This window comes from Quercus suber, unplaced genomic scaffold (genome assembly GCF_002906115.3).
Source record: "Quercus suber isolate HL8 unplaced genomic scaffold, Cork oak 2.0 scaffold_858, whole genome shotgun sequence".
NCBI classification, from domain to species: domain Eukaryota; kingdom Viridiplantae; phylum Streptophyta; class Magnoliopsida; order Fagales; family Fagaceae; genus Quercus; species Quercus suber.
The window spans coordinates 146,498-171,924 of NW_027070288.1; the positions used below are offsets into that span (position 1 = coordinate 146,498).

At 35.7% G+C, this 25,427-nt stretch overlaps 1 pseudogene; it reads left to right on the forward strand.

Moving 5' to 3' along the window:
* The first annotated feature begins 1,060 nt into the window (after positions 1–1,060).
* LOC111992081 (serine hydroxymethyltransferase, mitochondrial-like) overlaps positions 1,061–25,427 on the forward strand; it is a 33,488-nt pseudogene continuing 9,121 nt past the window's right edge.

Below are 25,427 nucleotides of genomic sequence, written 5' to 3' on the forward strand. Positions count from 1 at the left end.
ATTAAGTGGTACTCGAGTTTGGAAAACTCGAGTACCATGCAACACAATACTCGAGTATACCAGGCTTGAGTACCTTTTATAAAAAAAATACAGAAAATTTTTTTTCTACAGTACTTGAGTTTACCAAACTTGAGTACTGTGTAAATTTTTTTTTTTTTTGTTTTTTTTTTTTTTTTGCTTGAGGATAATTGAAAAATAAACAAAAAGTGTTTATATATATATATATATATATATAAAGAGTTGAGTTCAAGTTACACCTGGTGTAACTTTAAGCAATATTACACTACCTAATATTTTTTAATCAAATGTGAATTTTGATAAATCCACCGCTGGATTACATTATCTTCGCATATTCTCCATGCTTACAAAATTTAAAGATGATCAAAGATCAATAGCCATGTCATCAATTAATTGTTTAAATTCAAGTTTTTATAGTTTAAAATAATGAATAAAAAATGAGTTTATATATCGAATGGTAAATTACATCCGATTAGCATGAAGATTGATATGCATGTTAAAAACATATAGAACATGTAATTCAATAATTGGATTTTCAAAATATGAATTTAATAATTTATTAGGTGGAGTAACATTATTTAGAGTTACACTAGGTATAACTTGAACTTAACCCACACACATATATATATATATAGTTTGGTATATTTAAATGTCGTTGCACCATGAAATTTTAAGGGTCAAATAAACTATCTCCATTTTAATTTTATAGATTATCAAAATTGTCATTTGGAGTAAAATTTTGTCTAATTGATCAAGTCCATTAATCACTAAAATTCATGTCATAAGAGGAAGGTGAAGGAAATAGATATGGTGGGGCCCTAGCGCCTATGCTCTGTTTGTGAAGCTAGGAGGAACCAGAGACAAAGAGTGGGATAACGAATACATCAGCAACCACCAAAACCAAACCTTGGACAGCGACAAATCCCAAGCCAAAATCTCACCACCCCCATATACCACACGCACACACACACACAACAATACATTAACCAAGCAAGATAAAGAGCTTTTAGAGAGAGACAGAAAGAGAGTGAGAGAGAAAGATATGGCAATGGCAATGGCGCTTCGTAGGCTTGCCTCATCCATTGACAAGCCGATTCGCCCTCTCTTCAATGGCGGTTCCCTCTATTACATGGTTCTCTTTATCTCTCTTTTTCTTTCTTTGTGTTCCTAATCATTAACTTTCTTACAACTTATTATCGTTGGTTTTGTTTCATAATTGATAGTCATCTTTGCCTAACGAGGCTGCGTACGAGAAGGAAAAAACCCGTCTCATTGTAAGTTTATTTATTTCTATATATATCTAAAAGCTGAAGCGTAGCATTTATTGTTGCTACGCTCCAGTTGAGCCACACCAGCGTCCATTTTATTATCTTTTTTCTTTCCAATTTTCCTATAATTTTTTTTAACATTTATTTTTTGTAATATTTACACTTCTCCAACCTTTTATCCTCTCTTAACTTTTCATCTCTCCACTACTTCTCCAACCTTTCTCCCTCTCTTACTTTTTCATCTCCCCACTACCCTCTACATTAATATTATTCTTCCTTTATTTTTATCTCTTCTTATTCATACTCTCTTACTATAAATTTGTCACTATCTCTTCCATTCTATGCATAGTTTTCCTCCACAAAAACAGGTTCTCTCTCTCTCTCTCTCAATTTTTTGTTGGATTTTTTTTTCTTACATCTCTGCTTTACATTGATAATCTTTTATATTCTTTAAAACTCTACTTTGGGTTAATGTGATTTTGTTTTGTTTTGTTTTTTTATTTTATTTTATTTTATTTTTTTGGTTCTCTTTTATTGTTAAATGTTATCCTATTGCGTTATAAAGAATTAAATATAGCATATAAAAATATAATATTATTCTATTACATAACATGATTTGGATAATTTGGTATTTATTGTAATTTGGTATTTATTCTATTACATAGCATGATTTTTTATAATGCTCAATTTAGATGTTAAATTATGAGACTTTACTCATTTTTGTTTATTTTTTAATCATTTGTGACGGATAAAATACTTTTAATAGTTGTATTAGAAGTACTCTGTAATTCCATTTATTTAGAGAAAAAAACAAAGGTTATCCAAATCTATATTCTATATATATATCTAAAAACTGAAGCATAGCATTTATTGTTACTATGCTCCAGTTGAGCCACATCAGCGTCTATGTTATTATCATTTTCTTTCCAATTTTCCTATAATTTTTTTTAACATTTAGTTTTTGTAATATTTACACTTCTCCAATCTTTTTCCCTCCCTTACATTTTTATCTCTCCACTACTTCTCCAACTTTTCTCCCTCTCTTACCTTTTCATCTCCCCACTACCCTCTACATTAATACCATTCTTCATTTTTCTCTTCATCTTCCTTTATTTTTGTCTCTTCCCTCTTACTATAAATTTGTCACTATATCTTTCATTCTATGCATATTTTTCCCTCACAAAAATAGGTTGTTTCTCTCTCTCTCTCTCTCTCTCTCTCTCTCTCTCTCTCTCTCTCTTGTTATAAATAATAATAAAATAAAAATGAAATTGCAAAAGCTAAAATTTGTCACCCTCTCAATTATTTTATTTGGTTAACCTTTGTTTTTCTTAAATAAATGGTATTATAGAGTACTTCTTAGAGTACTTCTAATACAACTATTAAGAGTACTTTATCACCACAAAGGATAAAAAATAAACAAAAATTAGTAAAGTCTCATAGTTTACATCTAAATTGAGCACTATAAAAATCATGCTATGTAATAGAATAAATACAAATTATCAAATCATGCTATATAATAGAATAATATTATATTTTTAATGCTAATTTAATTTTTTTAACGCAATAGGATAACATTTAACCCAAAAAAAAAAAAAACAAAAACAAAATTAGAAAAACAAAAAAAATCATATTAACCCAAAGTAGAGTTTTAAAGAATATAAAAAATTATCAATCTAAAGAGAGATGTAAGGAAAAAAAAATCCAACAAAAAATTGAGAGAGAGAGAGAGAGAGAGAGAGAANGCTTGAGGATAATTGACAAATAAACATAAGAATAAAAATAAGTAGCTTTTCTATCTTTTTATTTATTTAAATAGAAGCATTGTAAGATATAGAGATTTTAATTTCGAAATATGAATTTAATTTCTACATTGATTAAAATTGTTCATTGGTTTCTCATAAAAATTGTTCACTATTTTCTGTATAAACTATTTCTACGATTTTACATAAAATTATTTTCTGTTCAGCATTATTTAAGAAATTGTTCTCTCTCTTTTTTGCATAAATTATTTTCTGTTCACTATTTAAAAAAATGTTCACTGTTTTCTCATAAAACACCTAGTGAAATCATGTTTTCTAAATTTAAACGCCAAATCTGAATGCTTTTTCATGTTTGAATTTCACAATAATCGAATATATTTTTCTGCATTGATAAAATCTGTTTCTACATTTATGAAATTTTCTCTCTGCACATCATATTTACTGTATATTCAAATCTGTTATTGCATTCATAAAATCTGTTTTTTGCATTAATTAAAACTGTTCACTGTTTTGTCATAAAAATTGTTCACTGTTTTTTGCATTAACTATTTCTAGCATTGGCGCAGTTATTGCACTTAAATGGTTTTTGTGTTTTTCTAAATTTGTAACCATATGAATAATGGACAAACTCCATGAAAGAAAAATGAATGATTCGTATAAATCATCTAATGGTAAATGCCTCGAAAAATTCGAATTAGTTGAATGTAGAAATTCGAGAAAAATCAATGGAAAATCAATGAATGTAGCAAATCGTGAATGTGTACATAAGATGTACAGATAGTCTAGACTTGTTGAGAAATTTGATTTCGTTGAAAGTACAAAATAATGAAAATTCGAAGGAAAAGTATGTACGTTAGATGTATAGATCGTATGAATTTGTTTAAAAATTTGAATTCATTGAATGTACAAAACTGTGAAAACTCAAGGAAAAATTGTATACATTAGAGGTACAGATAGTAAAAATATGTTGAAAAATTTGAATTCGTTGAGTGTGTAAAATCGTGAAAATTCAAATGAAAATTGAAGAGCATACCAAATTGAGTAAACTTAATGGAAAATTAATTACATTAGATGTACAGATCATCTATTTTTTTGCATTGATAAAATCTGTTTCTACATTAATAAAATTTGCTCTCTGCACACCATCTTCACTGTTTTCTCATAAAAATTGTTCACAATTTTCTGCATAAACTATTTCTAGCATTTTGCATAAAATTATTTTCTGTTCAGCATTATTTAAAAAATTGTTTACTCTCTTTTCTGCGTAAATTATTTTCTGTTCACTATTTAAAAAAAAAATTGTTCACTGTTTCCTCGTAAAACACCTAGTGAAATCGTGTTTTCTAAATTTAAACGTCAAATCTGAATGCTTTTTTATGTTTAAATTTCACAATAATTGAATTTGTTTTTCTGCATTGATAAAATCTGTTTCTATGTTAATAAAATTTGCTCTATGCACATCATGTTTACTCTATATTCGAATTTGATTACTACATTCATAAAACCTGTTTTCTACATTAATTAAAACTGTTCATTGTTTTCTCATAAAAATTGTTCACTGTTTTTTGCATAAACTATTTCTACGATTTTGCATAAAATTATTTTCTATTCAGCATTATTTAAAAAATTGTTCGCTCTCTTTTCTGCATAAATTATTTCCTGTTCACTATTTAAAAAAATTGTTCACTGTTTTCTCGTAAAACACCTAGTGAAATTGTGTTTTCTAAATTGAAAATCCAAATCTGTATGTTTTTCATGTTCAAATTTCACAATAATCGAATCTGTTTTTCTGCATTGATAAAATCTATTTTGATACACATTTTGTCAAAATTATCGAACAATGATAGATTGTGATTGGTTGTTTATCTCTTTCTAATAAACTCACTATTTTTTCTACTTCACCTACAGTCTACCATGTAGAAGTATAGAACAAGTGTGACAAAATGAGTAGAAATTAGAGATAATTTGAATACAGTGAATCATAATGTATTGAAAATTTCCCTTTATTACATTTTATTATTATTATTATTACTCCTTATTTAGTTTATATAAAAAGTTAAACATTTTTGGGTTTATCCAAAAATCTATGCCACGAAATACATTGGAGGAAATCAAGACCAAAGAATTGCCAAAATAAAAATTGAGCGGCATTGTTGCTGTACTTAAATAAGTTGTCATAAGTAGCATAAATTACCAACCAACCAAAAAAAAAAAAAAAAACAGAAACTACATCCACCTGATCAAATAAAGGTGGTAGGTTGGGTTTTCAGTTTTCACATACAACTTCGAAGCAGGCTCTTGACCAAATATTTTGTTTCTTTAAAGCCTTTCAATATCAGATTTGTTATATACTTTCCCTCTATCTAGGGGCTGAGAGAGAATAGAATCTATATTTGTTATATACTTTTCTGCGTAAAGTATTCTCTGTTCACTGTTTAAAAAATTGTTTGCTGTTTTCTCATAAAACACCTAGTGAAATCATGTTTTCTAAATTTAAATGCCAAATCTAAATGCTTTTTCATTTTTGAATTTCACAATAATCGAATCTATTTTTCTGCATTGATAAAATCTGTTTCTACATTAATAAAATTTGCTCTCTACACATCATATTTATTGTATATTTGAATCTGCTTACTGCATTCATAAAATCTATTTTTTACATTAAGTAAAACTGTTCACTGTTTTCTCGTAAAAATTGTTCACTATTTTCTGCATAAACTGTTTTTAGCATTGGCGCAGTTATTGCACTTAAATGATTTTTGTGTTTTTTTAAATATGTAACTATATGAATAATGGACAAACTCCATGAAAGAAAAATGAATGATTCATATAAATCACCTAATGGTAAATCCCTCTAAAAATTCGAATTTGTAAAATAGTTCGAATTAGTTGAATGTAGAAATTCGAGAAAAATCGATGGAAAATCATTTTTCTGCATGTGGTTCGTATGACTACAGTTGGTGTTTGCGTAAATTATTTTTGTTCACTATTTAAAAAATTGTTTGCATTTTTCTCATAAAACACCTAGTAAAATCATGTTTTCAAAATTTAAAAGCCAGATCTGAATGCTTTTTCATGTTTAAATTTCACAATAATCGAATTGGTTTTTCTACATTAATAAAATTTTCTCTCTGGACATCATGTTTACTATATATTTGAATCTGTTTACTGCATTCATAAAATCTATTTTTTGCATTAAGTAAAACTATCAAGACAGTCCAAACAATACAAACAGATGTTCAAAAGTTACTACTGTTTACTAGCATGCGTAAAAAGAGATCTGATAGATTCCTGAGATTTGAAAGATTCCCAGATAGACACAGACAGACTATTACTCATCAGTACTAATTTCCATACCACCGACAGATTAACTTGAGTTAAATTTACCTACTCAGGTTACTTTATCATGGTTCATTTCACCTATAAAAGAGACGGATACGAAACAGAGAAAAAAAAAAAAAAAAAAAAAAAAAAAAAGATTTACACAGTACTCGAGTTTGGTAAACTCGAGTACTGTAGAAAAAAAAATTTCTGTATTTTTTTTATAAAAGGTACTCGAGCCTGGTATACTCGAGTATTGTGTTGCATGGTACTCGAGTTTTCCAAGCTCGAGTACCACTTAATTTTTTTTAATCACCATTTTCCAGCTCAGCAGCCACGGTGGAGCTATAAAATAGGGTACTCGAGTTCACCAAACTCGAGTACTTGAAAAAGTGGTAGATTCCTGTTTATTTCCGAAACAGTGTTTTTTTGCCAAATATTTCAAAAATTGATGGTAAAGGGCCATTTTGGCCGAACACAAGGAACACAAGTCATCCAAACAGTATTATAGAGAACCCGCAATTTGAGCACTTGCAATTCAATGTATATATCGAACCAAGAAATAACAAGATTGTTATGTGTTTGGAGTTCGTAATTTTTTTTTAACAGGGAAGTCACAACCTTAGCACGAGGGTTAATCTAATCAATGACAGAATCTTCTCCAAATCAAAATCAATTTAAAAAGAAAGTTTTGTATATTTAAGATTGGCAAAGTGTTTATATATATATATATATATAAAGGGTTAGGTTCAAGTTACACCTAGTATAACTTTAAGCAATATTACACTACCTAATATTTTTTAATCAAATGTGAATTTTGATAAATCTACTACTGGATTACATTATCTTCGCATATTCTTCATGCTTACAAAATTTAAAGATGATCAAAGATCAATAGCCATGTCATCAATTAATTGTTTAAATTCAAGTTTTTATAGTTTAAAATAATAAATAAAAGATAAGTTTATATATCGAATGGTAAATTACATCCGATTAGCATGAAAATTGGTATGCATATTAAGAACATATAGAACATGTAATTCAACAATTGAATTTTCAAAATATGAATTTAATAATTTAGTGGGTGGAGTAACATTATTTAGAGTTACATCAGGTATAACTTGAACCTAACCCACATATATATATATATATATAGAGAGAGAGAGAGAGAGAGAGAGAGAGAGAGTTTGGTATATTTAAATGTTGTTGCACCATGAAATTTTAAGGGTCAAATAAACTATCTCCATTTTAATTTTATAGATTATCAAAATTGTCATTTGGAGAAAAATTTTGTCTAATTGATCAAGTCCATTAATCACAAAAATTCATGTCATAAGAGGAAGGTGAAGGAAATAGATATGGTGGGGCCCTGGTGCCTATGCTCTGTTCGTGGAGCTAGGAGGAACCATAGACAAAGAGTGGGATAACGAATACATCAGCAACCACCAAAACCAAACCTCGAACAGCGACAAATCCCAAGCCAGAATCTCATAACCCCATATACCACACACACACACACACACACAACAACAACACATTAACAAAGCGAGATAGAGAGCTTTTAGAGAGAGACAAAGAGAGAGTGAGAGAGAAAGATATGGCAATGGCAATGGCGCTTCGTAGGCTTGCCTCATCCATTGACAAGCTGATTCGCCTTCTCTTCAATGGCGGTTCCCTCTATTACATGGTTCTCTTTCTCTCTTTTTTTCTTTCTTTGTGTTCCTAATCATTAACTTTCTTACAACTTATTATCGTTGGTTTTGTTTCATAATTGATAGTCATCTTTGCCTAACGAGGCTGCGTACGAGAAGGAAAAAACCTGTCTCGCTGTAAGCTTATTTATTTCTATACATATATATATATATATATCTAAAAGCTGAAGTGTAGCATTTATTGTCGCTACGCTCTAGTTGAGCCACATCAGCGTCCATGTCATTATCTTTTTTCTTTCCAATTTTCCTATAATTTTTTTTAACATTTATTTTTTGTAATATTTACACTTCTCCAACCTTTTATCCTCTCTTAACTTTTCATCTCCCCACTACTTCTCCAACATTTCTCCCTCTCTTACTTTTTCATCTCCCCACTACCCTCTACATTAATATTATTCTTCCTTTATTTTTATCTCTTGTTATTCACACCTTTTTATTATAAATTTGTCACTATCTCTTCCATTCTATGCATAGTTTTCCTCTACAAAAACAGGTTCTCTCTCTCTCTCTCTCTCTCTCTCTCTCAATTTTTTGTTGGATTTTTTTTTCTTACATCTCTGCTTTACATTGATAATCTTTTATAGTCTTTAAAACTCTACTTTGGGTTAATGTGATTTTGTTTTGTTTTTTATTTTATTTTATTTTATTTTTGGTTCTCTTTTATTGTTAAATGTTATCCTATTGCGTTATAAAGAATTAAATATAGCATATAAAAATATAATATTATTCTATTACATAACATAATTTGGATAATTTGGTATTTATTCTATTACATAACATGATTTTTTATAATGCTTAATTTAGATGTTAAATTATGAGACTTTACTCATTTTTGTTTATTTTTTAATCATTTGTGGCGGACAAAGTACTTTTAATAGTTGTATTAGAAGTACTCTGTAATTCCATTTATTTAGAGAAAAAACAAAGGTTAGCCAAATCTATATTCTATGTATATCTAAAAACTGAAGCATAGCATTTATTGTTGCTACGCTCCAGTTGAGCCACAGCGTCTATGTTATTATCATTTTCTTTCCAATTTTCCTATAATTTTTTTTTAACATTTAGTTTTTGTAATATTTACACTTCTCTAATCTTTTTCCCTCTCTTACCTTTTTATCTCTCCACTACTTCCCTAACCTTTATCCCTCTCTTACCTTTTCATCTCCCCACTACCCTCTACATTAATATCATTCTTCATTTTTCTCTTCATCTTCCTTTATTTTTGTCTCTTCCCTCTTACTATAAATTTGTCACTATATCTTTCATTCTATGCATATTTTTCCCTCACAAAAATAGGTTGTTTCTCTCTCTCTCTCTCTCTCTCTCTCAATTTTTTGTTGGATTTTTTTTTCCTTACATCTCTACTTTAGATTGATAATTTTTTATATTCTTTAAAACTCTACTTTGGGTTAATATGATTTTATTTTGTTTTCTAAATTTTTGTTTTTGTTTTTTTTTTTTTTGGGTTAAATGTTATCCTATTGCGTTAAAAAGAATTAAATCTAGCATGTAAAAATATAATATTATTCTATTATATAGCATGATTTGGATAATTTTGTATTTATTCTATTACATAGCATGATTTTTTATAGTGCTCAATTTAGATGTAAACTATGAGACTTTACTAATTTTTGTTTATTTTTTAATCCTTTGTGGTGATAAAGTACTCTTAATAGTTGTATTAGAAGTACTCTAAGAAGTACTCTATAATACCATATATTTAAAGAAAAACAAAGGTTAACCAAATAAAAATAATTAGAGGGGTGACAAATTTTAGCTTTTGCAATTTCATTTTTATTTTTATTATTATTTTATTACAATGCATATATAAAAATTTAACTCTTAGATTTTGCTCATAATTGTTTATTCAATAATATGTTTTGAGTGGACAAAATTACATTTTCTGCAAAGAAAATAACCTTAATAGATTATCAACAACAAATTATTTTCCTAATTGGTCCAATTAATCATGGTGTTTTGGATTGTAGACAGAAAAAAAATAAGGTTTGAGAAAGTTTGTTTAAAAATAAAAGAATAATTTCTAATTTTTTTTTAATGATTCACAAAATATTATTGTGGGGACTCAACTTGGATTGGACCTAGAGTATGAATGGGTTTTCAGCCCAACAAGCCCAAACAATAAATTTGTAGAGAGTGGATCGAAGGTTTAGGCGCTGGCCGGCGTTCACGAAGCATGAACTCTTTTCTTTTATTAAAAAAAAAAATACTTAGAACTATTTACAACTGGGGGATGCTCCTCGGCCCATGGGCCGAGGAGGCCTTTTCTTCTTTCTTTTTTTCCCCCCTCCTTTTACTTTACTCGCTCCTTTTATATAGTCTTCATTGTCCTATCTCGTTCTTCCATCTGTTGATCATCCATTCGCCTTTCTTCTGACCGTCTATCCCATCAGAGGCCTTATCAGCACTCAAGTGGTTCATCCTGATCAATGTTGCCCTGCTAAGGGGTTGCATCCCTATTAATGCGGCCAGAGGGGTTAGGTGAACGCATTAAGTGTGGAGGTGACAGCTTGCTCTGGGCTTGTCCCTTTCCAAAATTATCCTTAGTATGCCGAGGACGAAGAGGTCCTCGGCGTGGATCCAAAAAAGAGTCTCTCCCTAATTTAGCCTCGGATGGTCATCCTTCCTCGGCGTGGGCCTTGGGCCTACTACACGATGGGCTGAGGCTATCAGGCCCACGGGCCCTACAATAGCCCCTCAAAATCCTGCTGCATGTTCCCTCGGACGGGGAGGAGGGTTTTGATATCTACGGGCCCTCTAGACGAATTGCCCCACTTCGGTCCGCGCTAATGCTGGCGACTTTTCGACTGCCCGATGTACGTTTTGGCGTTTCAAGACTCAGTGTGCGCCCACATTAAATTTTGGCGGCTCCACGTTTCCCACTTTCAACAGTGTGATGGTAATTGTTCGGTGGGGATCTCCTGCTTTTATGGGCAGGCGGTTACATTTGGGGAACCTAAAGGGGAGTATAAGTACTTGTTTGAACCGCCTGGTTTCCTCATTTTCGCACTTACGACCATTGATGCGTATAATTTGAATCTGGTTCAACTTACACACTGCCCGAAGAGGATCTTCATATTTCTGTAAGTCTTCTTTTCCCGGTAACACCAAATTTTCTTTGATTCTACTCCTTCTTTTCTTCGTCTGGAACCTTTAGTCGTCCTTGGGGATGGGTAAGTTTAAGAAGTTGATTGAGTCCGACGAGATGATGAACAAATTCATTGTTGACTATGGGATACCCAATAATGTGAGTTTGAGGTACTGTGAAGAAAGGGAGTGGTACATTAAGAGGAGAGAGGGTGAAGTCGTGATCCCGATAGTCGCTTTTGTAGAGGGAGGGATGAGAATCCCTATGAGGTCAGTGACTATCAGCTACCTTAGGCATTTCCGCCTGGCTCCTACCCAGTGCGCCGTGAATGTATTTAGGATATTAGGGTATGTAGATACCTTGAATGAGAAAATGGGGCTGAGACTGACTCACCACGATGTAAATTGGTGCTACAACCTTCATCACTTGAGGGGTAAGACATACTATATGAAGACGAGGGACGACAGGGTCCGACTTATCCAGTGCCTTCCTGATTCCAATAAGGGGTTGACTCAAGATTTCCTCATAGTGTCGGGGGAGTGGCACAACGGTCTTCACTGCCCAACAGTAGAGGGGGAGCCAGGTAGGGTATCCGAAGTAGGAGACAATCTAGGTTTCAGTATTTTTGTTTATTTATTTATTTTTTTTTTTTTGCATATCTGCTTTGATTGATTAACCACAGGAGTTTTGCTTTTCTTTTCGCAGATCCGCACGCCTTCGCACGTCATTTTCACCTGGTCAACAAAGCGGATTTGAAAACCGTTCTTAGGAAGGAACTTTTCCTGAACGAAACTGATAACCAGGTTAGAGCTGCTCACAAAATCCTCGGATGCGACCCAGCCCAGAAATCATTTCCAGTCCCGAAGCACGTAATTAGAGCTTGTAACCCCCGACTTAGGCAGATTACCGTGGTGGAGGATGGTTTTGCATTTTCTGAGGGATCTCACATACCTGAAGGCATTCCGCTAGCAGGTCCCTCCTCATCCCACCAAGTAACGGAGACCGAGGAAGGACAATCTAAGAAGGCAGGGGAGGTGGTTGAACTGAGCTCTTCTGAGGACGAATATAGTGTGTTCAACCTAGCTGATCAGTCCGAGGATCCTTCTGGTGATCTAGGAGACCCTCATCTGTCCGAAGCCGATCTCCGGTCCCTAAGAGTTGGTACTCAGGTCGAGATGGGTTTAAAAAGACAGCCCCAAACCAATCTTCTTGACCTGCTTGAAGGCGGCTCCAAGAAGGGTGCACCGAAAGAGTCGCAGCCCAAGCTCTCAACACCTCCGCCCCAAATTTTAACTGTACAAATTAGGTCATCCTCTACCCCTACAGTATCAGACCCTCAGACCGAGTCTTATGACCTAAAAAGAAAGAGACCTTCCAAGGGTAAGGAGCCAATGGATGGGAGCAAATCCCATTCCCCGCCCGAGGAGGGTGGATTCCGCAGGCCTCCAAAGGTACTGAAGTTTGGCGGTCAACGCAAAGGTAGGAAGATCTTCCAGCAGTCTGAGGCCCAAGCCTGGCTGCCCGCTGCCATGCTCCATGATCAACCCCTGATGGATGACGCATCGAATACGGGAATCTCAAGGAGTTGAGGGGGCTCTCGTAGCCGATGCCTTGGAGAAGTCTCTTTTTCTTCCCACTGACATGGCCGAGCTAGGAAATATGAGTGGGCCAGAGGTTGTCCTTGACCTTAAAAAATATCTAGGCATGGTGGGTCTCTTGGTACCTATTTACTTTATTTGAACTTTGTTACTTAGTACCTTCCCTTCTCTTTACGGAGTTACTTGTTTTTATTGGCAGGCTATCCAGGCTCTTTTCAGGTTGGACGAGGAGGTCGATGGTCAGAGCAGGGCCTTAGCGCAAAAGCGTGACAAGTTCTTGAAAGCTGCCAGTACCCTCAAGAGATCTGAGGCTGACCTAAAAAAGGCGACCGAGAATCTGGAAGAGATGACAAAGTCCAGGGACACTGCTGCCTCCGACTTAGCCGCGGCTAGGAAGCAAGCTGAGGATCAGACCAATCGCTTGCAAGACGTTGAGGGCCACCTACAAGCTGCCAAAGAGGACATTGCCTACTTGAAGGAAAAGTTGGCCAAGGCAGTCCATGAGAAAGGTATTGCCGAGTATGCCAGGGACGAGGCTGTGAGAGCCAAAGATGAGGCGGTATTTGCAAAAATAGACACTGAGCGCTCTGTAGAACAGGCGGAGGATGAGGCTTTCGCAGATGGGGTGGCTAAAACTGAAGCCACCCTTCGGGCTCAAGTTCCTGTAGTGTGCAGGCATTTTTGTTCTGAGACCTGGCATGAAGCCCTCAACCAAGCAAGGGTTGATGCCTCATCTGACCTTAGGAGGGAGGACAGGGTATACTACCCCATTGCAATTCGCGAGACTGCCCCTGCTGCTCCCAAGGAAGGGTCCGCATTACCAGCGAGTGAGAGCCACAATAAGATCGCCGAGGATACATCTTCAGCTGACAAACCAACTGAGGAGGTTGAACCCCAGAGAATGTTGGGGGGAGTTAGAACCGAGGGTCAGGAAATGCCCCAAGACATGGCGAGACCTCCTGCAGACTCCTCGGCCATACCCGCGGACCCTCCGAGACAAGGCCCTTAGGCATTGGCTAAAGCCTTTTGATCTGCTTATCGAGTTAATTTGCCTACTGAGTTAGGGAGACTGGCGTATGACATAGGATAGTTCTGGTTATTTTTTCTTTTATTTCATTTTGTTTCTTGCCTCGGTGGCGTTGTAAGGAGACTGTATATTTTCTGTTTGAACTGAATGCTCAATACTTTGCTTCCAACTATGGATATTTTCTTTTACTTGCTTTACTCTAATATTCTGCTCAATACTTGTATTCTATTTTGGAGTTAGTCTCATGAGATCACCTGTCATCCTTCAAATATAAATCTAAGGACCGTATTATAGCTTGACTCTAGGTAACGCTTTGGTTTTTCTATAGATAGTTATTTTCTCCATAGGTTCGAGTCCTTGGACCATGCAATACCTTGGTTCTGTCCATCACTTCTATTTTTCTGTAAGTATCTAATTTCCTCATATGTTTGAGTCCGAGGACCATACAATACCTTGGTTCTGTCCAGTACCCAAATATAATAGTGTGATTAGTTTTCCCATAGGCTTGAGTCCGAGGACCATGCAATGCCTTGGTTCTGTCTATCACTTCTATTTTTCTGTAAGTATCTAGTTTCCCCATAGGTTTGAGTCCGAGGACCATACAATACCTTGGTCCTGTCTAGTACCCAGATATAATGGTGTGATTAGTTTTCCCATAGGCTTGAGTCCGAGGACCATGCAATGCCTTGGTTCTGTCTATCACTTATATTTTTCTGTAAGTATCTAGTTTCCCCATAGGTTTGAGTCCAAGGACCATACAATACCTTGGTTCTGTCTAGTACCCAGATATAATGGTGTGATTAGTTTTCCCATAGGCTTGATTCCGAGGACCATGCAATGCCTTGGTTCTATCTATCACTTCTATTTTTCTGTAAGTATATAGTTTCCCCATAGGTTTGAGTCCAAGGACTATACAATACCTTGGTTCTGTCTAGTACCCAGATATAATGGTGTGATTAGTTTTCCCATAGGCTTGAGTCCGAGGACCATGCAATGCCTTGGTTCTGTCTATCACTTCTATTTTGCTGTAAGTATCTAGTTTCCCCATAGGTTTGAGTCCGAGGACCATGCAATACCTTGGTTCTGTCTAGTACCCAGATATAATGGTGTGATTAGTTTTCCCATAGGCTTGAGTCCGAGGACCATGCAATGCCTTGGTTCTGTCTATCACTTCTATTTTTCTATAAGTATCTAGTTTCCCCATAGGTTTGAGTCCGAGGACCATGCAATACCTTGGTTCTGTCTAGTACCCAAATATAATGGTGTGATTAGTTTTCCCATAGGCTTGAGTCCAAGGACCATGCAATGCCTTGGTTCTGTCTATCACTTCTATTTTTCTGTAAGTATCTAGTTTCCCCATAGGTTTGAGTCTGAGGACCATGCAATACCTTGGTTCTGTCTAGTACTCAGATATAATGGTGTGATTAGTTTTCCCATAGGCTTGAGTCCGAGGACCATGCAATGCCTTGGTTCTATCTATCACTTCTATTTTTCTATAAGTATCTAGTTTCCCCATAGGTTTGAGTCCGAGGACCATGCAATACCTTAGTTCTGTCTAGTACCCAGATATAATGGTGTGATTAGTTTTCCCATAGGCTTGAGTCCGAGGACCATGCAATGCCTTAGTTCTGTCTATCACTTCTATTTTTCTGTAAGTAGGGGTTTGTCCTCAGACCGCTTTACTGGAGACGATTCTTCCTTGGGTCGGATTATGATCTTACACGTGGCGTTTATCTTGCCTCCAGCTCGAGCCCCTATCTTTTTCATTTACGAAGCGTGCCTTGGCCGTTCGTGTTCCGCGCTTGACGCTTCGGTATGCGAGACGCGCCTTCATTAATGTCCTCGTGAATTAACACAAGTCCAACGGTCTACGGCCCCCTTGGAATTTAAGAGCTTTATTATTAGCCCTGCTGATAACTATCTTTTTGAATTTTGCGTGGATTAATTCTCACCAACCCTCATCCTCTATATAAGGCTTTCCGGGGGGATGGTTTCTCCATACTCCATGAACCTCCTAACACAAACAGAAAGAACACACCCTTTCAGCTTCCCAAGCCCCTTTAACAACCCCGCCAGAATTGTGACTGGAGTTGGTAGCTATGGGGCGGCTTTGGGCGGGTGTGAGGACATCCGTGCCAAGAGCCATTGTGGCCGCAGCCCCCATTGGGCTTCTGGTGCGGCAGAGTCTAGGCGTAACCCCGATGGCGCCATGCACAGTGGCCCGAAGGGATGTCGTTGAAGTACCTAATATCTCTCCTCGGAGCGCACCCCCGACGGAGGAGACGTGCGAATTCATGTCACGGGCGGTGCTCGAGTGTTGCCGTCTCCAACGGCCAACGCTCGTGAGGATTGGAGAGAATCAAGGGAACATCACGGGGGAGGGTGTCCCAAAGCCCCTGCATCTGCTCCTTGCTTTGTTCAAGCTCCGCCGCTCCGAGAAAGGAGTTGTTGGTGGCCTTGAAGCGAGCCAGCCTCATCCCCCTTCCGCCCTCTTATTGTCAAGTTCTCCCATTCTCTTGATGCCAATAAGGTAACAGGTTGACACTTCCCTCTAGCTAGTTCTAGGACGAGTCCACCTGGGCCTCTGATTGTAGAATTAGCTTGTAAATTTGTTTGTAAAACACGCCTGCCTGAGCCTCTGATTGTATTTTGTACTTTTCTATTTATGAAATAATATCAAGCTTTCTCTCTTTGCTGTCGAATCTTCCACTTTCCTGCGATTTTTTTTTTTATACGTCGCCAACCTACTGTAAAACGACCACTTAGAACAATCGCCTGGTGCGCCGGCCAGCGCACTAATCCTCCCCACAGACGGCGCCAATTGTGAGGACTCAACTTGGATTGGACCCAGAGTATGAATGGGTTTTCAGCCCAATAAGCCCAAACAATAAATTTGTAGAGAGTGGATCGAAGGTTTAGGCGCTGGCCGGCGTTCACGAAGCATGAACTCTTTTCTTTTATAAAAAAAAAAAATACTTAGAACTATTTACAACTGGGGGATGCTCCTCGGCCCATGGCCGAGGAGGCCTTTTCTTCTTTCTTTTTTTCCCCCCTCCTTTTACTTTACTCGCTCCTTTTATATAGTCTTCATTGTCCTATCTCGTTCTTCCATCTGTTGATCATCCATTTGCCTTTCTTCTGATCGTCCGTCCCATCAGAGGCCTTATCAGCACTCAAGTGGTTCATCCTGATCAACGTCGCCCTGCTAAGGGGTTACATCCCTATTAATACAGCCAGAGGGGTTAGGTGAACGTATTAAGTGTGGAGGTAACAGCTTGCTCTGGGCTTGTCCCTTTCCAAAATTATCCTTAGTATGCCGAGGACAAAGAGGTCCTCGACGTGGATCCAAAAAAGAGTCTCTCCCTAATTTAGCCTCGGATGGTCATCCTTCTTCGGCGTGGGCCTTGGGCCTACTACACGATGGGCTGAGGCTATCAGGCCCACGGGCCCCACAATTATAAATAACTTTTATTTAAAAATGAATATTTTTATTAACTTGCCTTTTTAATTTGTGAGAAAAATTATATTGTTCTTGATAAGCCAAAAACGTATTGATCTTTTGTGATGAATTAATTGATTAATTAGTCAAGTTTAATTAATTAATCAAATTAACATGCAAATGCGTGGTAGGACAAACAAATCACCAATTAAACTAAGTATGCAGCGGAAAATAAATTGACACAGTGATTTGTTTACGAATGGGGAAAACCAACACGGGAAGTATCCCCCCAGATGATTTTAAGGTCACCATTCCCGATAATCCACTATTATCACAATAAGCAGTTACAAGTAAAGGAATCTCAGTACCTTATACCAATCTACAGTTGAACGCTTACCCTAATACCTAATTGGACTTGTTCTGTAGTGACAATCTCTCCTTTTAATGCACGGCTCCCAGTACGTGACTAACCAAATGCGTGGATCCCAGTGGTGACTTCAATTACCAATTAAAAAAGGTTGTTGGCTGTAAAGTTCTTCAATTCATCTAGATGATGAAGATCAAAAAGATGCTTGGTCACAAAACCTTACGGTGCACAAACACAGGAACTTCTGTAGTGACAATCTCTCCTTTTAATGCACGGCTCCCAATACGTGACTAATCAAATGCGCGAATTCCAGTACGTGACTTTAATCACCAACTAGAGAAGGTTGTTGGCTGCAAAGTTTTTCAATTCATCCAGTTTATGGCAATTACATAAAATAGTGACATATGTTCCTAACAAGTGAATCACATATGTCCTAACAATCTCCCCCTTTAACAATCCATGACAAAACCATAATAAACAAATGATCATATGAGAGAAGTCATAAATCACTTAACTCATATTCACTTGTTGAATATAATAAAATCTCTCCTAATACAAACTCTTGAAAAACTTTACAAGAAAAGAGTTTATGGCAAGTATACTTTGACAACCTGTATTTCTGAAACACTTTAAACAAAACTCATCAAGGCATCTTTGTAAGAAATAGAAATAATAGATTGCATACACTTAATAAGAAGCATGTGCATAAAGAGAGAAAAGAAACAACACATATAAGGGTAGGTGAAAGAAATATACATCAACATATAAAAAAATAAGTATAATGTATGTCAATAATGGTTACAAGAACTAGAGTACAAGAATAAATGTATCTAAAATAGAGAAAAGAAAAAAAATACATATAATCGTCACTACATCCCTCAAATATCAACATTCCCTCTACCAAAATGGTCCTATACTAACTTTCTCCCTAAGTATGACTACTCTCATATACAAAATTACTCCCCCTTTTTGTCATGAGTGACAAAGGGTAAGAGTGTCAAGTAGACATCTCATCAGTATCGGAAGAGCTAGCATCTTCATCACCATCATCCTAAGAAGCAGTAGCATCATCATCATCCTCAGCATCAGAAGCCTCTAGAGTACGTGGAAGAGAATCAACGAAGCCACCCATGATTACTTACCGTCGAGTAATACGGCCAACACGGATGCTCACCTAATACAACTCAGTAGAGAGTGTATCAAGACGAGCATCCATGTGCTGAAGCTACATCATGATGTCTCCTAGAGTCACATCGCTCGTAGAAGAAGAAGGAGCAGATGTGAATGGAGTAGATCGAGATGGAGCCGAACGAGAGGGAGGAGCTGCAAACCCAGACTGACTTGACCTAAACTGTGCCTCGCTAGGTTTAACGGTAGCGGCATCTATAGCACAAATATGGGTAAAGTGATTGGACGTAGGAAAGGGAATAGAAAAATGGCGTAAGATCCTCGTGATAGCAGAGGGGAAGATGAGCCTATCACGGGACACCGTATCCCTATAGACATCTAAGATAGAAAAAATAAAGTGAGAAGGAAAATCTGTGGAAAGGTGCTCAAGAAGGGATAACAAAAATCGAGCACAAGGCTCTGTGATAGAGTTATAATGAGAGAAAGGGTAAAAAACAAAAGTCATAACCATGTTCAAAAACCGAGAACCTTTTGCAAAGTCTGAACAGTAAGTGAATTGACGCTTACCCCAATTAGAAGGGCGTTCACAAAAACTAGATTTGAGCTCATCTTTGGACACAATCCTCAAATGCTCACAACCAGGATAGTCAAGAAACTCTACCCTAGGGACACGGAGCACATCCGCAACAAGCTACGGTGTGACAACAATACGCGTACCTCGAACACAAGTATAAAAGAGAGGTATTGAAAAATCAAATCCATGCATGTTGGAGTAAAACTCCTGGATCAGCACAGATGGACAAGTGGCCGGGACATCACACAGTAACTCCCAACCCCGACTGTGAATGATAATGGGTAGGTCAATGTCGGCGAAGTCTGCTAAAATGACTCGGCGTTTAGAATGAATGCCTCGTCTAGAAAAGTTCTTTGAAAAGGCCTTACAGGCATCCTCATCACAAAACCAAATATGTGATGGCGTAGGATCAGAGGAATTGGATGTTCCAAAATGAAGAGGGTTCCAGGATGAAGTAGACTTACGTTTAGGTGCCATAGACACAACTAATGCAAACGTGAGAGAGAGAAAGACAATCAGAAAAGTGCCAACATAGTTCAAACATAGCAAGTATATTGAAAAGAAAGGACGTACGCATGGGAAATGCATGAACATGTGACATGCAATATAAAAAGCATCATGGGCTTAACCCAATCCAATCCTACCAACACATAATCAATTTGCACACATCTAAATGGATGATAATACGGTTATAATGCTTATGTAATGCAATGGATGAGATTTTAAACTCATTTAAGCAAAAACTCATCCTAAAATTTCAACAAAAACTCAACAATTTAAAAATACCCCAAAAATTTTCAAAAACCCCAAAAATTTTCAAAAACCCCAAAACCTAGATCTAAATGCATGAAGAATGAAAAGAAAAGAAATCATACCAAGTGATTTGAAGCAAGGAGAGTTTGAAAATCACGTGGGTTGAAGGTTTGGAGAGAGAAAAGAGTGTTTGGGAGGTGAAAAGATGGATCAGTCGAGAGAGAGATTGAGAAAAGTGAGAAACGGATCGTGCTGAACATATATATAAGAGTTCAGTAAATCTCGACAGATAGAGGTGTCGAGGAAGGTGTTAAGCAACTAGACGTCAACAGATGCAGCTGTCGAGGATCTGTCATGGAACAATTCAACAGAAAAAATAAAAGAAGCTCGATCGATCCACTAGTTATCGAGAAGCTATCAAGGAGACAGAAATTTTCTCGATATATCAACCTAACTGTCAAGAAACTATCGAGATTGCGATAAGAAAAAGTTGAAAAGCTTGATACATAGCCAGGTGTCGAGGAGGTGTCGAGATTGCTTAAAAACAGTTTTTCAAGAAGGGAAAAACATAGACATGAATGCAATCAAGCATGCAACTCAACCAATAATTCAATCAACATTTTAAGCTCTCAAAATCATCTCTCAACAACACTTTTAAGCACATGGATCCCAAAAACACACATACACACACACTAAACAAGTCTAACCAATTTTATATTTCAAATACAAGTCAAGACAGTTTAATAAGTATACATTAACACATGTAAACCTTGTGATGGTTAAATCACATTGTACCTACACATGTATCAAGAATAGGAAAGAATATTCCGTGTTATGTGTGAAAAACATTGCAAGATTGCATAAGTATATACATGTTATGATAATTTGAGATATGAGACTATCATAACTGTTTGATGGGGACTATCACCTTCGAGGTACATTCTATAACTCCCACATCTCTTAGAATACACGCTTGCAATCATATTTAAAAACATTTTGATCTTTTTGCTTTTGATTTTTCTTTGCATATTTTTCTTTTTAAGCAAATCATGCATGGACATATAAGAGAAAGAAAAGAAATATTCAATGATGTTAAGTTTTTGACATTCCACTTTTACTATGCCGAAACATACAAATGTTATTAACATTGCGCTTTTGCTATGACGAAGCATACAAATGTCATTTCACGATTGACGAGCAACAGTAGTGAGATGGTTATTTATGCCTTTCTTTTAGAATTTTTTAGTCATTTCCATCAAAAAGAGTGATACGAGTGTTAAGTATAAAAGATTACTTAATTTTACTCATCACAAACATAAGCTACAAAGCTCACTTGCTTAGTTGTGTATAAAGATGATCATCTAAGCTACAAGAGATACAAAGTTTAGAAAACTTTGTTTCAATGGCCATCCAAGGTACACAAGTACCAATGTACACAAAACACACTGTTTTTGTATTTTTCTGATTTTTCAATTTTTTTTTTTATTTTCATATGAAAAAAAAAATAAAACAAAACTGAAAACTAATCGAACAAAAACATGTTATGCAAAAACAAAAACACGAAGAGAGAGAAGAAAGTGATAGAATCACTTGAAGCCCTTTTCCTTCACACCTTGGAAGAACCTTTCCGTCTAGCAAATCCTTAATCTGGCAGTGATGGGGAAGAATTGAAACCGTTCAAGTTCGAAAGGAACATAAAGGCTTTGAGAAGATCTTCAAGGGGAGTAAGAAAGGATTGAAACTAATTCTGGCTTCCAGATGCTATCATGCCGTTGCACTGGTGAGTTGCTAGCCACTTGTAGCAATTAGGTCGAGTATGATTGGCTGCTCCACAATGACGACAGAGATGCTACTTCTTTTGTTTAGGCTTTTAAGAGTTAACCTTTTTACCCCTAGGGTTTTTTAGCTTCTTTCTTATCCTACTTAGGGGCTGCTCCTAAGATAGATTTGCTCTTGTCTATATTCTTACTAGCTAAATCATTTTTAACATTATTGTTCTCAATTTCAACATTATTAGCAGGAGAAACAAAAAGAGTAGAACTAATAGAAGCAATACTTGGAGAAGAAAAATCATACCCTAAATCGGTTCGATCTGAAAAATTTTTTTGAATGCTGAGCATCTCGTCAAGCTTCGCACTTGAAGTCCTTTCCAGCTGAGCTCTGACTTGGAACAGTTCTACCTCAAGCTTCTTAATCTTCTCAACCAAATAGTTGTTCTCAAACCTCAGTACTCCAATAGTCTGATTAGATTCATCAAACTTTGTGGAAAGCTCTTCATGCTCAAGCTCCACATCACTAAGCTTTTTAGTGGTCAACCTATACATCTTCTCATGTTTTTCTAAGACCTTGTACAACTTTGCATAGGCTGTGTGGATGTCATCTTGTTCATCCATCTTCTCAAACTTGGACTCCACCAATTCCTCTTCTTCATTCATATCTCCAACAATCCCATCAGTTGGATTGATAGTGATAGTGAAGGCATTTAAGATTCCATCATCCTCATTGTTGGAATCATCCTCAGGCTTAGTGTTGCTCACGATAGTAGCAAGTGCCTTACTCTCCTCAATGCTCTTCAGATATGTAGGACACTCCTGTTTCATATGTTCAAAGCCTTGACACCTAAAACACTTTAGTCCTGAAGGATAGTATACTAACTGCCATCCCTAGTATCCTTCTTTCCTTTATCTTGGCTTTTGAACTGTGAGGAACTAGATTGCCTATGGTTCTTGTCGAAACCCTTCCCATTTGCATTCTTCATAAACTTCTTGAATTGCCGGGTGATATAGGACTTCATCTTAAAATCCTTATCATCTGAAAACTCATCAGTATCACTGCTCTTGGCCTTCAATGTCATGCTCTTGCCCTAACCTAACTTACCAATCCTTGTTAACCCTAGCTCGTAGGTTTGCAATTACCAACCAGCTCTGTCAAAGGGATCTTGTCAATATCCTTTGATTTTTCGATTGCCGTAATCTTGGCATGGAATTTCATGGGTAGAGATCTGAGCACTTTTCTCACAATCTTCGGTTCAGAATTGTTTTTCCAAGATTGAAAACTGAGTTCACTATATCCTTGACCTTGGCATAGAACTCATCAAACGACTCATCCTCCTCCATTTTGATTTCTTCAAAGCTTGTAGTGAGCCTCTGAAACTTTGAATCTTTGACAGCTTTGGTTCCTTCATAGTTTGTCTGGAGAATGGTTCATGCCTCCTTAGTAGTTTCAGTAGAAGATATCTTCTTGAATTCCTCATTAGTGACCACACTGAATAAAGCATTTAATGCTCTGCTGTTGAAGTTTGCTGCCTTGATCTTAGCATCATCCCAATTGGCATGTGCTTCCTTCGGCTTGGTTTAGCCTATCTCAATAGCTTGCCACACTTGCTCATCTAAAGACTACAAGAAAGCTCTCATGTGTACTTTTCAGTATGTATAGTTAGTGCCATCAAATAAAGGAGGTATAGTCAAAGACTATCCTCTATTCATGACAAACAGGGGTCAATGGATCAACACAACAAAGACTAACCCTAACCAGAGTATGCCTGCTCTAATACCACTTGATAGACCAAAAACGTATTGTCCCCTTGTGATGAATTAATTGATTAATTAGTGAAGTTTAATTAATTAATCAAATTAACATACAAACACGTGGTAGTACAAACAAATCATTAATTAAACTAAGTATGCAGTAGAAAATAAATTGAAACGGTGATTTGTTTACAAATGGGGAAAACTAATACGGGAAAAATCTTACCAGGTGATTTTAAGGTCACTACTCCTGAGAATCCACTATTATCACAACAAGTAGTTACAAGTAAAGAAATCTCAGTACCTTATACCAACCAACAGTTGAACCTTTACACCAATACCCAATTAGACTTGTTCTGTAGTAACAATCTCTCCTTTTAATGCACGACTTCTAGTACATGACTAACCTAATATGCAGATCCTAGTACGCGACTTTAATCACCAACTAGAGAAAGTTGTTGGCTACAAATTCTTCAATTCATCCAGACGATAAAGATCAAGAAGATGCTTAATCACAAAACTCTACGGTGCATAAACACAGCAACTTCTTCACAAAAAAGATAAACTAGGGCAAAACTCTGTCTCCAATCACATTTTGTTTGAACAAACTTTGCTCAATACTTGTGCAACTTGTGTCTACTTTGACGGTCCTTAAAATAATTTTTTATATGTTTAAAGTTGTGAGAAAAGAAAGCCCAAACACATAATCAAGGACTAGTGCTAAAACATAACTGAAAATCTGTTTTTCTTAAACCTTGACAGATAGCCATCTGTCGAGCAGCTATCGAGCCACGAGTCTAGAACAGCTCTTCAAGCTCGATAGATGCTAGCTGTCGAGTTTTAATGATAGACACTTTCAGACTTGAATCTTAGATAGACTTGTATGGCTTCAACACTTAATCTTGAAACAAAATTTCATGAAGTATTAAATACATCCTAAATCTACCCAAATATAAGTAAAGTGTGTTTTGTCAAAGGATTAGCCAATTACATAAAATAGTGACATATGTTTCTAACAAGTGAATCACATATGTCCTAATAGTTCTCATTTTGATATGACAATATTTATATTTATGATTTATAATTGCTCCATATTACATTTATAATTGTTCCTGTAATAAATAAAAATATGATTATGAAATACATTACTCTTTATTAAATTAGTTTAAATTGTAAAAAAAATAAAATTAATAAAACCACCATAAAAATAATTATCACATGCAATGCGCGGGTTCACAGCTAGTCTATATATATATATATATATAACCGAAACTTCTGAAACTCTCACAATTTTCCACATCAACACAATATTTAAATAAAATTATTATTTTTAGTTCAAACTTAACCAAAAGTGAAACTTTATCTCTCTAATAAGTCCAACTTAAACTCAAACTCATCATTATCAATTTTATTAAAATAAGATTATTTTTGTTTAATCAAAACTTAACAATGAGTGAAACTCTAATTCTTTAACAAGTCTAATTTAAACTCAAACTCAAACATTAATAATCTATATAAAAACAAAAATTATGATAGACTAAAAAAAAAAAGACTAACGTTGAAAAAAAAAAAGAGACTCACGTTGATAATCGTGGGTTTGGTTTTTGGGTTGAAATTTCTACTAATTATTTTTTTTATGTTGTATATGACAGATAAAGTATCTCTTTTTTTTTTTTTTTTTGGGAAAAAAAAAATCAAAGATGTAACCTATGTCTTCCAGCCTAAGCAACGATAAATTTTTATTTGGTATGTTATATATAAATTTGTTAAATTTGGTTTGGTTCTGAAGGAGAATTTGGAAATTCTATAAATTTTAAAGTTTTAAG